The sequence below is a fragment of the Thalassophryne amazonica genome, chromosome 2 (genome assembly GCF_902500255.1).
Source record: "Thalassophryne amazonica chromosome 2, fThaAma1.1, whole genome shotgun sequence".
NCBI classification, from domain to species: domain Eukaryota; kingdom Metazoa; phylum Chordata; class Actinopteri; order Batrachoidiformes; family Batrachoididae; genus Thalassophryne; species Thalassophryne amazonica.
In genome coordinates, this window is record NC_047104.1 from 52770903 (window position 1) to 52786622 (window position 15720).

The 15720-nt window shown below is 40.3% G+C and overlaps 1 long non-coding RNA gene across 1 annotated transcript in view; it reads left to right on the forward strand.

Annotated features, from left to right (window-relative positions):
• Nucleotides 1-276: 276 nt before the first annotated feature.
• The window catches only part of LOC117502184, a 46148-nt gene continuing 30704 nt past the window's right edge, over nucleotides 277-15720 (forward strand). Inside the window, exons 1-3 of the long non-coding RNA XR_004558214.1 lie at nucleotides 277-287; nucleotides 683-687; nucleotides 786-799. This is a non-coding gene — a long non-coding RNA (uncharacterized LOC117502184). The remainder of the gene's footprint in view (nucleotides 288-682; nucleotides 688-785; nucleotides 800-15720) is intronic.

Here is a 15720-nt window from a genome sequence, read left to right on the forward strand (position 1 = left end):
TAACAGTTTGTGGGTGAGTTTGTGGGGGACGGCTGTGTAATGTAGGGTTTTTATTTTCCAGATGAGAGAGGGATGTGAAGGGCAGCGGCGATGGCATCTGACGTAGACCGGTTGTGCCCTTAGGCATACTGCAGTGGGTCAGTGGTGTCTGGAATGCTGTTATGAATGTGGGACAATATCACTCTCTCGAAGCACTTCATAATGATTGAAGTGAGTGCTACTGGCTGGAAGTCATTCAGACAGGATGGGGGGTTCTTCTTGGGGAGGGGGACAATCGTGGTGGTCTTGTAGCATCTCGGGACGATGCATTGCATGAGGGAAAGATTGAAGATGGAGGGGGAGATCAGCCAGCTCGTTAGCACATACTCTGAGGGCATGTCCTGGTACATTGTCAGTTTAGTGTTATAGAAGTTAACTTTTCACTTAGTGGATTAGCAGTTATTGAAGCTAAGTTTTTGGTTAGCTGTGCCCACCACTGGGTCTGGAGGTCTGGAGGTCTGAACTGGCAAGACAGTGCATCTGGTTTTCCATTTTTGGAACCAATTCGGAAGGTAACAAAATTGAATCATCCAGAAAAGAGCGACCACCTGGCTTGTCGGGAATTGAGTCTCTTTGCGGACTGGTTGTATGCTAGGTTCTTGTGATCCGTCCAGATGATGAACAGGACTGTGGTACATTTCAGCCAGTGTCTCCACTCCTTCAGGGCCTCCTTAACCACCAGGAGTTCCCGGTTACCCACGTCATACTTCCGTTCTGCAGGAGACAGACACCGGGAGAAAAAGGAGCATGGATGGAGTTGGTTGTCATCCTCAGTTTGCTTTGATAGTATGGCTCTGATTCCGATGTCAGAGGCATCAACCACCACAATGAACTGGCAGTCCAGGTCTGGCTGGGTGAGAATCGGTGCAGAAGAAAAATAGTGCTTGAGTGAGTTGAATGCTGTATCTGCCTCGAAAGATCAGATGAACAGAACTTTAGGGGATGTGAGTGCTGTAAATGGAGTAGTGATCTGGCTGAAGTTGCAAATGAAATGCCTGAAAAAATTTGCAAAGCACAAAAATTGCTGCAGATGTTTAATCGTGGTGGGCATGGGCCACTGTGTGACTGCCTTGACCTTGGCAGGGTTGGGTTTTATATGATTCTAAAAGAAGATGTGACTGAGAAATTAGATGGTTTCTTGGTGAAAATCACATTTTTTTCTGATTTGACAAATAGTCAGTTCTCAAGTGCCTGATGGATGTGGAGGGTGTGTTCGGCGGGGTCCTTCAAAATGATGAGAATATCATCTAAGTAAAAACACAAACCAGTTGAGGAAGTCAAGTAAAACATTGTTAACCTAGGCTTGGAATGTTGCGGGAGCATTCGTTAGACTGAAGGGCATGATGAGGTGCTCAAAGTGACTGAGAGGGCTGTTAAAAGCGGTCTACCATTCATCTCCCTCCTTGACTCGGACAGGTGGTAAGCATTACGCAAGTCCAGTTTAGTAAATATGGCTGCCCCGTGCAGGGAGTCATATGCTGAATCAAGGAGGGGCAGTGGGTACCAGTTGCGGACCGTGATGGCATTCAATCCCCGAATGTCAATACAAAGGTGCAGCGTACTATTCTTCCTCCTGAGCAAGAAGAAGCTTGCCCCCAGTGGTGAAGAGGAAGGTCAAATCAACCCAGCTGCCAGGGAGTCCCGGATATAATGCTCCATTAATTCCCTCTCCAGACATGAAAGATTGTATAAGCAGCTCAAGGGAAAAGTCCTTAGGTGTAGGCATTTATAAGCTCTGCTTCACACTATCCCTTTCAGTCTCACCATCCATTTATAATCATACTCAATTTTGTACTGTCATTTTCTGTGAATCTGAATTAAATGATTGAATTATTGAATGATTGATTAAATGATGAGGTGACACCTGACTCAGAGGAATCTGATTTAAATAGATTTTCACTAGATCTTTACAACTGGGCATTTGATAAATTTTGGGATAAAATATATCAAATTATAATATGTAAATATTTCTCCTGCTTTATTGTCAGCTATGATTCTAAGTGTTCCACACGTCGCGAATAGGCATATATGCCTAATGGGCCTCATGTATCAATGTGGCACACTTGTGGCGTACATTTACGGTGTAAATTTGAAGTACACCAAAGTTGCCGTGACATGTATCAAGCAGTGCGCACCTGCCCATTTCCAGCGTACGCCTGACGTGACCTTGATAAATGCGGCAGGTGAAAACAATCGTAATTATAATAAACACGCCCATAAATATTCAGACTCCGCTTCAGACATACCCTCATTTTACGACATGGAAGCCGGGAAGACGGCAAAGAAAAAGAACTCCACCAATCACGACGCGTGCCAGTAGAGCGTCAAAAGCAGCCGTCGCATCAATTGTTTTGTAGTATAATCAAAAAAGTGTTACAGTGGTCCCTCGCTTATCGCGGGAGTTACGTTCTAAAAATAGTCCGCAAAAAGCGAAGTCCGCGATGTAGTCAGCTTTATTTTTTTTTACAATTATTATAGACATTTTAAAGCTGTAAAAACCCTGTAAAACCACTTTATACACTTTTCTCAATCAGGCAATAACATTTTCTCACTTTTCTCTCGTGTGTAAACATTCTCAAAGTTCAAACCTTAGTAGAAAATTAAGACCAAACTGTTTTCAGGCCCAAACATTTGTTTGAGAAATAAAAATAGAACGTTTTCCTATAAATAATTATGATGGCTTTTAGAACTAACAAATTTAATTTTAACGATCAACGTACGAGGTTGGACACATAAGAAATTACTAATAGTGACTGACCAGTATTTCACAGATCGCGCCTCTGCGTCCTGACGCCGCGCCTTTTTCCACTCACACCTCGCTGCAGGTGTGTTTCCGAGTGACAAACACAGTTATGAGTAGTTGTTGGCGCTCTTTTTTCTTCTGGGCGAGAAGATTCTTATAAACAGACACGCAGAACACAGAACACTGTAAAAAAAAAAAGCATGCAAAATTGGACTAAAAACTCAGTGAAACGGCGAGGCCGCAAAAGGTGAACCGCGTTATAGAGAGGGACCACTGTATTCGCTTTTCACATGTCAATAATTCTTGACGTGGATATTTGCTCGCTCAATTAATAAGACACGCCTAATTTTTCAGATTTCTTTATTCTTAAAATGTATTTCTTTATTTATTTTATTGTAACAAACGAATGGAGAAAACAAAACCTGATTGCAGCACGGGCGAAGGGAATGACAACACTACAGTTGTAATAATCAATTTCATTGTCTAAAACGATCACACCACATAAAGTTAAGCTCAGCGCTGCTCTGGCTCCAGGCTCTGGAGAAAAAGGCAAGCAGTGCTTTCTTTGCGTTCAGTGCTGTGTCCACGGATCGTGCTCGATAGACCAGCAATCCCGCAAAAGCGGGATTTGTATTGATTATTATGTAGTATAATCAGGAAAGTGTTATTTATGTAACATATGCATTGATTTGTATAATGGCACTGTTTATCATGTTGATCAGTTTCATTTTTATGTGGATTCCAGTGCTGGTTTATTTTGGTGTATAATTTACGCCACCTCTCGACCTAGTGTATATTTTCAGCGCAGCGTACGCCAACGACCACATTGATAAATGCCAAGTAGCGCAGCCGTTTTGGCGTATACCCCATATACGCTTAAATATCGCCGTACGCACGTTGATACATGAGGCCCATTGTGCGTATGTATACATGTATTTCTCTTACTCAGGTGTGGCTTTAGCATGGCACAATATATAGCAAAATCAACAAAGAAGTGCATGAGTTGTCGATTCTTTGAATATATTTTGAAAAATGTATGCATTTTCTGTCTTGTTCTTGTTTGCTCAATTAATGATCAAAAATTTACAACCCCAATAACAATGAAGTTGGGACGTTGTGTAAAATGTAAATAAAAATAGAATACGATTTGCAAATCTTCTTCAACCTATATTCAATTGAATAAACCACAAAGACAAGATATTTAATGTTCAAACTGATAAACATTATTGTTTTTGTGCAAATATTTGCACACTTTAAAATGGATACCTGCAACACGTTTCAAAAAAGCTGGGACAGTGGTATGTTTACCACTGTGTTACATCACCTTTCCTTCTAAAGCACCGGGCACAGCGCGTGCGACAGCGGCGACAGGTTGCCATGTAATCCCTATGGAAAGATGCATTGTGGCACCAAGCCACGCAACGCAGCGCAATGGACGCGAATGAAGCAATTTTGAGCGATTGTCGCATTTGTGTCTCGATATCGCATTGCGTCGTGTTGTCCTCCTCCCCAAGTTGAAAAATCTGAACTTTTTCGTCTTGTCCCGCTGCGATGACCAATCAGGGACTGGATATATAGTGATGTGGAGATGTCTGGATTTTGACTGAGTTGAATGTGAACATGTCCTGTCTCTGGCAGCCAGCCTGTGAGCAGGACCTATGTCCCTTTTGTCCTTTATTTCACAATTATGACAGAGTTTTTGGGGGAGCAGCAGCCCCACAGCAGCGGCAGCGGACAGTTTTTTTTTTCATGTGCGCACGCGAGCGAATTGTCGGTGAAGATTATTTTATTTATTAACTACACAGATGTAAAACAAATAAAACAAATGGTGACTTGTTTATAAACACAATTATGACAGAGAGCAAGCAGCAGCACCGCAGCAATGGCAGCAGACAGGTTTTTTTTAATTGTTTACATGTGCGCGCGTGAACGGGACAGGAGGTCCTCAAACTGGGTCCTGCAGAGGCAGAAGGACCGCTGAAAGCGGCCATCATCCAGACGCAGTTCCTGAAGCAAATAATGATACTCCCTGAATTTGGGAATGTCCAGTGGTGGGCACACTTCCGATAATCCGAAGATAATGTTTTCTTTATCGGATTATCTTTTTAGATAACTTTAAAAACCATTATTGGACCAATTATCTTCCCATTAATCTTTGTCCGATAACTTTTAAACCGATAAACAAAGCTGAACAGCGACAAGCATTTTTAAAATTAGTTTAGCACTCACCTGTTAAAGTTTTGTAACAGACGCACAGCTATAACCTTTGCAAACAGAAGAGAACCGCTTATATAAAAAGCATCTCAATCCTCTGCAGACAAAGGAGAAACAGCCCCCCTCCAAAAAAAAAAAACAAAAAAACATTTCCTTTAACACCATACCAATAGGCTGGCGATATCACCTAAGTCATCTAGAGGCATACATTTTTAACTTATGGTTCAAATTTTAACCAAACAAATTTTGGACAAGTTATTTAAAATTACTGTCATGTCTGAAGTTTTATTAAGTGAAAATATCAGATATATGTTTTAGTTTTAAAGTAATGTGCTAATTTTTAAGGTTTTGTGAGCACATCCTGTGACCCGCAATGCATTTTGGGTAGGATGATGTAATCTCAGTACATCACGACAGGACAAATGCATTTCAGACACTCTGTTCAGGCTCCACGGATAACAGCATTAAACTCTAGTGCCTAAAACTCTCTTGAATATATTCTCTGCGTTTATAGATGTTGGTTTTATTTGCGTTTGTTAAATTCCACGCATTTTAAATGTAGCAGACAGGGATTACTGTATCTGGAATTTTGTTTTCAAGGCCTCTACTGCCATCTACTGGTCAGTAGTGTTCACTAAGCATGTGGGAACCAGTAGATAGCAGTGTTCTATTTATTTGACCCCGGTTATGTCAGATGATTGTCAAATCAACTTTTTGGCTTTGCAAATGGCTTTTTTGTGTGCAATGAATGTATACATTATACAAGTTTCACTTTTTTAATGGAATTACAACCTTATTTCTTTTTCAAATTCTCCCATTTTTTGCATCCAGCCTTATTTCCTTTAGAAATTTCCTTGACAAATAATATCTCTATTAGGATGTCAGGTTATGTGTTACACATATACATGTGTGTGTATATATTTTCCAACTTATTCCCATTGATGAAACTTTTCATTTTCTGCCTGAAAGCTTATTAGATGAGTGTGTTCAAGGCTCTGTTTGTTTACAAAATACACACACGTTACAGACCTTGAAATCCAACAGCAGGGATTGATATTATCCAAAGATTTATGAACATACAAATTAACGTCCTTACACTTTATCATGATTTTCTCCGTTGTGAGATATAAAAGTGTCTTATCGTAGCGTTCGTGTGTATGTGCATTATAACGCAGTGCACGAGCGACGTTATGATATTCTTCAGAATGACAACATACGCAACATGCATCCAGCAGAATACACGCTGCTGTCATAGACAATTGCCTGTAAAGTTTTTTGGCAAGTTATAACTTTCTAAACAGCGTAATTTGTAATGAAAGCCGTTTCATTTGTGCGGCTCTTTTGGCGCCATGTTTGTTTTTTCAGAGACAGCAGTAAGCTCCTCCTACCCCTCCAAATGGAGGGATTTGTAGCCCTTCGCCTTCCCCTCCGCCTCGCTCCAAAAAGAGAGACTCAGCCAGTGTTTAGCAGAGGCACTTTTACCCAGAATCCTTTGCGATCTGTCTCTTTGTTACAAAACCTCAGAATTAGTGCATTATTCAACATTAAAAGATACATGTTATATTTTAACTTTATACAAATGACATAATTGACATTAATGGAGTTATTCTATCGGTATTAATGTTATTTATAATCAAAACCATAAGTCAGCATGACTTTATTTTTCAAGACCTGCGCCTGACCGGAGTGTCTTAATTGATAGAGAGTTGGCTTTATGGCTGCTGTTTGAGTGCCTCTGTGCTGGGAGCGCTGTAGTAAACAAGAGCTTCCAGCAGGGGCTAAATGTTGAAAGAAAAGTGTGGTTACATTGTTGGGATCTGTTGTTGTTTTTAATATTATTATAAGCTATTAAATTTGTTCTACTACTAGTTGTAGATGTGTCAGAAGTAATATTGGAATTTATCTGTTATCGGTTATCTGTAACTTCTGATACATTTTTGGGTGGTTTATTGTTTTATCTTTATCGAAAATAACTTTTCAGTTATCTGATTATCTGTTATCGAAGTTAATTTTTTGGTTATCTATGCCCACCACTGGGAATGAAATGTGTTGCAGGCATCCATTTCGAAATGAGCAAATATTTGCAAAAAAGCAATAAAGTTTATCAGTTTGAACATTAAATATCTTGTCTTTGTGGTGTATTCAATCGAATATAGGTTAAAGAGGATTTGCAAATCATTGTATTCTGTTTTTTTTTTTTTACATTTTACACAATACCCCAACTTCATTGGAACTGGGGTTGTATTTATAGGGACACAAAATATCTGTAGTCAGGAAGAATATTTTTTCAGTATTCACATTTTGCATTTTACTATCTGTGGATAATTCATAATTTTCGGCAGATTCAAGTTTTGGAGGTTAACAGCTGTCACTCAACTGGCCATGCCGCTAATGTATTCGGATAACTTGATTTTAGTGAACGTGATAGTGAACATGATGATAATAAACTCTGAAACACAATAAATACATATTTAAATTATGCCACTGGCTTTGATATTACATGTATTTTGATCCAAGTTGTTTTCATTTCTTCATTTTACTTGAGCGAAGCATTGTGCAACAGTACGTTCAAAGATGTTGACAATACCCATTGCCCCCCCCCCCCACCCGCAAAAAAAAAAAAAACGACAGTACCCATGGCCAGTATTTGCATTCTTTTTCAAACAGTTCATTCTCTGACTAATGTAATGTGGTCACTGCATTATTTATTCATTTATCTTTTCCATTATGCATTCTAACCAGCGGGTATTTCTGCTAGTAAAAAATAATGGAAACAGCATTATGCATTTATAGTGGTTGTGTGCCCAAAGGTTTCACAGCATCAATAAAATAAAGGAGTATGCAACAAAGCATTGACATTCAAAACAATAAAACACCAACCTAGTAATAAAAACAAAATCAGGAATGTTAAAATTAAGAATAATACATACTCGCAAACGCACTGCCTGCAAAGGATGCTTACTTTATGGGCTTCCTCTAAAGTCCAGATTCACTTGAATCATTCACCCTGATCCTGTTACTAACCCAGGAGTCACGAGCCTGTGGTCTCAATTAACCTGGATCATGGTACATCTTACTGCCAACACCGGGTGATGTATACAAATTAAAATGAAAATGCTTCAATCACTCTGCTCCCTAGAACCTGGACAACCTCATTACAACATAACCCAGTCCAGCCGAGTGAATCAGGGGCCCCGATGTCAGTGCGAATCAGAGCGGACTCTGAGTCTTTGACATTGATTGCTCCCTGTGTCTGGACTTGGACTCCTGTGATTTACTGAATCAGTACAAATGAAACATGAAGGGGCACAGATTCAGTAATTGGACCTGGGTGATTGTTACATTTGCACAGTACACAGACTGACAAAACTGCAGATTTACCAACTTCATCCAGTTAGTTGAGTGTTAAATACTGCAAATTAGATTGAACAAGAAAACAAACATTTTAGTTGGGAGCTCGTTTTTTTGTGTAGCTAACTGAATGACATAAATATTTATCACAAACTTTACAGCCTAATAGGTCATATTTCAAAGTTTTTAACTAGATGTGAATGGAATGATTAATTTCATTATTCAAAAGTATAAATGCAATTTATAGTTGTAGACAGGGTTATAGAGCAGGCAGCCCAGTGGGATCATAGTTGAACTACCAGTATGTAAACTGTGTGTGTGTGTGTGTGTGTGTGTGTGTGTGTGTGTGTGTGTGTGTGTGTGTGTGTGTGTGTGTGTGTGTGTGTGTGTGTGTGTGTGTGTGTGTGTGTGTGTGTGTGTGTGTGTGTGTGTGCATGCCCCCAGTCCTGCGTTCATGTCTGTGTCTTGTGGTTACTGTCCTGTCCCGTCATTGTCGGTCATCCGTGTGCATCCCCTTTGCGGTTCTTCCTTGTCTGCGTCCTTGGTCTGTCTCTCTGTGTTGTTGGGATCAGTCCTCTGTGTCTGTGTTGTGTCATCATGTTCCCCTTGCCCCTTGTCCATCTGTTCATCTTATGTTACCCCGGTTTGCACTGTAATTTACTTTTGACTTCCACGTTATCTTTCTGCTTGAGTTCTTGATTTCGTTTTTGGTTGTCATACAATTCCTGTTATAGTTTGATTATTTGTCTCTTTTGCACTCTTCATGTGTTATTAGTTCTTGGTGTTGTGCTTTCCCTGATTTTGCACCTTGCACATTTGTGAGTTCCAGGTTCATTTTCTGCATTCATTCCTTGATTTAGTTTGTGGTTATTGTTTAGTTCTTATTGTTCTTTGATTGCCTCTTTTTATATGTCAGTTCATCTTGTGAGTTTTCCCTTATGTTACACTTTTTACACCTTCGAGTTCCACGGTTGTTTTTTACTTTATGTATTTGGAGCTATATTTTGGTTTTGTGATTTTTGATGTTTAATTATTATGTTTCATCTTCTCCTCACCTTCTGATGGCTGTTTAGTTTTTTCACCTTCAGTTTTTTTGTCATGTGTGTGTCTCTGCTTCACACACCTGTTGTTTATTTGTTCATTAGTTTGTTTGGGTAGTTAAGCCTTCACCTGTCCCCTGTTCAGTTGACAGGTGTTTCACATTGCTTCCTGTTGATTGTGAGTATTCTGAGATTGCCTGTTTTTCTTCATGTGCTTCTGTGTAATCACTAGTGTGTTAGATTCACTCCTAGTGGCTGTTTGGACTCTTCTCGTGTGTAATTTTGGACCCTTTTTCCGTGCCTCATTTTTGCCATTGTTTGGATTGTTTGTCATTATTGGGACAATAAATCACCTGGGTGTTTGCCCTTACCTCATCGCTGCCTGCATTTTGGGTTCAGCTCAACTTATTTAAACAATTAGTTCATTTCATTGTCACACTACTTGTCCCTGTCCTTGGGAAAACTTAAACTGCATTGTCTTCTGTTCTCCCCGCAGGTGTGAATTTATTTCTTCCTTGGTTGTGGAAGTAACCTGCATCAGACTGCCGTCTCACCCAGAAGAAATAGACTCTCATCCACTTCACTCTGCGAAAACCAGGGGATAACACCCACCAACGGGCCTCGAGGCCTAAACAGGACTTATTCCATCTTGTTAACAGTAGACTGGTGTTCACTGGTAGGATTTCTGTGCTCTTATTAATACTGATTTAAGCAAGTCAAAGAACTTGTAAAACCTGGATTGATATAGTGAGCAACTCAGAAGAATTCAGATCAATAAAGTAAGTTAAGTTCACATCAACAAGTATGTCGAGTTTATCTTCAGCCTCCTCATCACTGGTGTTTGGTGTAGCTCAATTCCTGCAAGAATGTACAGTAGCTGTTATTTGGTGTAAATTCTTTCAGTTCTCACTCAGGGTTGCCACAGTGGATTTGATATGGATCAGCATGTTGACTTGGCAGGTTTTTACACTGGATGCTTTGTCGAACAAAACTCCACATCACATGGAGAATGGGCATGGTGGGCCGAACCTGGTAAACCTCTATTTTGGAAGCAAGTGAGATGACCACTTTACCCACACTGCCCAGATGTCAAATGGTGCATTAGATGCTAAAATTGTTCAAATCTTCATTGATGAATTTATGTTGAAAATGTTTTTTTCATGCCTTGAAACAAAATTATTAGGAATTTTTAACAGCTGATAATCAGTGAATGACCTGTCAGCTCCCCCAAAGCTACATTAACCTGTCCTGTCCCAGAAGTTCTGCCATTTCCCTGCAGCAGATGTACTGTAATGGTGCAGAAAGCAGTGAAGCATGCAGCGGGTGTCTTGGGATCCCATCACATACACTGCAGAGAGCCTCATGCACCACAGGGAATATGTGAAAGGAGCAGAGAGAGCGAGCGGTGAGGGCTCAGGGTCAGTGTGCATTCTGCTGTTCAACGCTCCAGATGTGCAGTTTTGCTTATTCAGCATTTCACCTAAAGCCACGGTGTTACAACAACAAGGCTTCCACTTTTTTCCCCACAAAAGCAGCAGTTTCACATTGGAGTTCAGCTCATATAGAGCTGCAGCTCTCAGGGAATCTTTACATCCATTTTGACTATTTATCACTATTTTACTTGACATGATGATTACTTTCTATATTGTACCATTGCTATAACTATTCTGACAGCAACGTAATACCTATTTGCTTGAAATGACATTGGCTTTAGTGACTAATGGCATAATTCTAACACTGACAGTTCATTAATTACACAATAAGTTGTCGAGTAAACAGTTCTGAGTAGAAGATGGAGATCAGCAGGTAGGATCAAAAAACATTCTACATCCATATTCTGAAGCTACTTATTTCAGTTAACCCTACAGTTACCTTAGTACCTTAGCATGATTGATGGGCATTACGGGGGCATGGCCAGCTCATGGTTACTTGGTGTTGATGTACACAATCTTAGATGATATATTATAAAGGATGAAAAAAAAACACACTATGGCTATGAGTTTTTTGTCCCTGCTTGACTACTTTAACCCTCTGGGGCCGACGCCGTCATATACGACAGCTAAGACCAAGCTTTACTACAAGTAAATTATAAATAACTTTTGAATGATATGAGATAGAAACTTACTTTTTTTTTTTTTGCTGAAAAGTTAACTCCGTGGACCTTCGTCTTTGTACTCCTCATAGAAGCTGTGTCATGACATGCACAATGTGAGTGTCCAATCGGAATTGGTTCACCGTCACATGGTTTTCCAAAATCCAATCGTAGGGCAGATTTACCTCACGTGAAAATCCAAAGATCATTTTCAGGAGTGATATGTTACTAGTTGGCCCGTTTGAATAGCCTCCTGGGTGCTCCAATGAGTACACACTATTAGTACATACTCAGTGTGCCCGGCGCCATTAGGCACAGCGATCAGTGAAAGCAGGAGCACACGGAGAGCCTCTGATGACAATCTCACGTGCTCAAACAAAGCGTGTGTAACTATCAGTGGTGGGCACAGATAACCAAAAAATTAACTTCGATAACAGATAATCAGATAACTGAAAAGTTATCTTTGATAAAGATAAACCACCCAAAAATGTATCGGAAGTTACAGATAACCGATAAATTCCAGTATTGTCTCTGGTACATTTGCAACTACTAACAAACTGAATTTGAGTTTTAACACCACGATGGCTTCTGGTAGTATCAAAAGTGACAACAGACCCAAACAATGAACCAACACTTCTGTCTTTGAACATCTTGCCCCCTGCTGGAAGCTCTTGTTTACTACATGGCTTCCAGCACAGGCGCAAGCTGAGAATAGCCACAAAGCCCAGCTCTCTACCAAATCACAATGCTCCGGACAGGTGGAGGTCTAGGAAAATAAAGCCCTGCTGAGTTATGATTTGGTGTATAAATAAAATGAATACTGATAGAATAACTCCATTCATGTCAGTTCTGTCATTTGTACAACATTAAAATATATATATTATATTTTAACGTTGAATAATTCTGAAGTTTTGTAAAAAAAAAAAAACAGACAGATCGCAAAGGATTCTGGGTAAAATGTGCCTCTTCTGCTAAACACTGATTGGTTGAGTCATTCATTATGTAAACCAACACGTTAATGTGACGTGTGTCATGTGTTGTTGTTTACAGATAAATGTGCTTTTGTAAAATATTCCATTTTTTGTTTGTAAAAACAGGCATTTTTACGGAGCCCTGGAAGTGTCATCACAAAATGTTTTGCATGTGGAGAGAATGTGCGCTCATTTTATAATATTGTGCACTCATTTTATATTGTGCGCATGTTTTATGATGTTGTGCACACATTTTATGATGTTGTGCACACGTTTTATTATATTGTGCACACATTTTATGATATTGTAAAACGTGCACTCAATATTGTCTTGACACATAAATGTTGGCTATTCGCCCTATTGACGTTTCAAATCCCGCAAAACCTCAAAGAGGTCGCCGTGCTGCGAGATCTCAGTAACATTGAGAACTGCATTGAGACGCTCTGATCACGCTGCACTTTAAACGCTGCACACGGACAACACCATTAACATCGCAACATAAAACTATTTTTATATTGTGCCCAAAACTCTCATGAATATATTCTCTGGGTTTATAGACATTGTTATTGCGTTTGTTTTATGTAAACATGTGAGAATCACAGGCTGTCTCTCTGTTATTTTCAATGGGAGCTGCTGTGAGCTACAATCACTTCCTGATCATGTCATTCTGGGGGAAAGTGAAGTTTGCTCTTTAACATCTTGATTATTGTTCTTTGCAACACTGTTTGTCCTCTTTGTTCGAGACTAATATATATAATGTGTCTGAAATTCGGTTCGCGTTTATTAAATTCCACGCAGATTAAACGTAACAGAAAGGGATTATTTGTTTAATGTGTTTTAGAAGTTTTCAGGGTATCATGCAGCAGTCTCTTATTAACGTGATGAAAAGCATAAAAAAAATTACAACTGTCATCGTGTTGATTCTCTATATGTTGTTTGACTGCAGCGACTCTCTGGCACACAAGGGATTATGGGATATGTCAATAGGGCGAATGAACACTAATGGCCATAGATGGCAGTAGAGACCTTGAAAGTCAAGGAGTGCTCTGGGTTCCATTCACTCTTGCCGCCAGGATACGGAAGTCTATGGCATAATCAGTAATTTGGCAGCTGCCCTCCTTGAGCCCATGAGGGAGCGCGTAGCTTCATGTCCCAGAGCAGTGTGTTGAAACACCTGTTGGAGTGCATCGTGAAGGCTGAAAGTGAAGCACAGGTGGAGAATTCTCAACCCCATTCTGCCATAGCCCATGCTGCAGCACGACCAGTCAGGTGAGTTATCATGTGTGCTATCTTCGTTCTGGGCTGACGGAAACATAGATGACATAAGTTCAAAGTGCAACTCACACTGTGTGATAAATGGTCTGACGTCACCTGTTCCACCGGTGAAGTGTTCTGGTTGCAACAGCTGGTTGCAGACCACAGATGCAGGTACGGAAGTTGATGAGACTGCTGATGGCCCCGGTGGAGGTACACTGGAATTACCGGTAGCCGTGTCTGACATAGCCTGAGGATTCAGTCTTGACAGTACAGTAGTTGACTCAACTGTGGGCTTACTGACAAAATGAAATAGTCCTGGCGTTTAGCTAGCTCACTAAACCCGGAGCTAAGCACAGTGAGCCGGTCTTCCTGCTGGAAGCTGCCGACTATGATGGCGTACCACCAGCTGGAACGAGTCTGAGCCTGCTGCGTCCATTGTTGGCCAGATTGATCTGACAGGTTGTTCAAAAATGGTTGGACACAAATGTAAGGCTCAAACAAACAGCTCTGGTTAGTAAAAGGCTTTACTGATGTGGATAGCAGAGGTCAGTACATAAGAAGGCAGTCCAAAAAAGAGCAGTACAAAAAACATCAGGATTAGGTGTGGTCGTTCAAACAGGCAGGAGGTCAGGAATACAACGAGGTAGACAGGATTATGGAACACAAGAAACAGAGCTGGAGAAAAGGCACAAGGTGCATCAATCTGGCGAGGAACTACTGCACCCACTGAATCTCCATATAACCCAGGTGATGAGCAGCAAATCAGGAACAAGTGTGCGTGGAAAGCAACAGAACAAGGGTGTGGTTAGAGAGAGAGAGAGAGAGACACGCCCACCACCAAGATCCCAGGAACAGACAAGAGAGATAGAGACAGACAGACCCAAACAGAAAAAAAACCAGCAAGAGAATAAACACACAGAAAACCAATGAATCAAAGAAAATAACAAAACAGACCAAAAAATAAATAAATAAACAGACAATCAGACAACCTGACAGTAACAGACTATGCAAGTTTGCTAGCCAAACGAAAGGGAAAATAAATGCGTCTTAAGTCTGGACTTGAAAATCTCTACAGAATCTGACTGTTTTATTGATGCAGGGAGATCACCACAAAGCAGGTGCACGATAAAAGAAAGCTTTGTGACCTGAAGACTTTTTATTCACCCTCGGAACACAAAGTAGTCCTGCACCCGGAGAACGCAGAGCCCAGGCCAGTATGTAGAGTTTAAGTGGGTCAGCTAAGTAGGGAGGTGCTAGTCCATGCACAAAGCAGGTGCACAATAAGAGAAAGCTCTGTGACCCACAGACTTTTTATTCTTCCTAGGGACACAAAGTAGTCCTGCACCCTGAGAACGCAGAGGCTGGGCCGGTATGTAGGGTTTAAGTATAACCCAAATTCCAATGAAGTTGGGACATTGTGTGTAAAATGTAAATAAAAATAGAATACAATGATTTGCAAATCCTCTTCAACCTATATTCAAATGAACACACCACAAAGACAAGATACTTAATGTTCAAACTGATAAACTTTATTGTTTTGTGTAAATATTTGCTCATTTTGAAATGGATGCCTGTAACACATTTCAAAAAAGCTGGGATAGTTTACCACTGTGTTACATCACCTTTCCTTCTAACAGCACTCAGTAAGCGTTTGGGAACTGAGGACACTGATTGTGAGTGTCATGATTGGGTATAAAAGGAGCATCTCAGCCATTCACAAGCAAATATGGGGCAGGGATCACCACTTTGTGGACAACTCCATTAAAAAATAGTCCAACAGTTTAAGAACAATGTTTCTCAATGTTCATTTGCAAGGAATTTGGGGATTCCATCATCTACAGTCCATAATATAATCAGAAGATTCAGAGAATCTGGAGAACTTTCTACATGTAAGCAGCAAGGCCGAAAACCAACAATGAATGCCTGTGACCTTCAATCTCTCAGGCGGCATTGCATTAAAAACCGACATCACTGTGTAAAGGATCTTACGTGGGCTCAGGAACACTTCAGAAA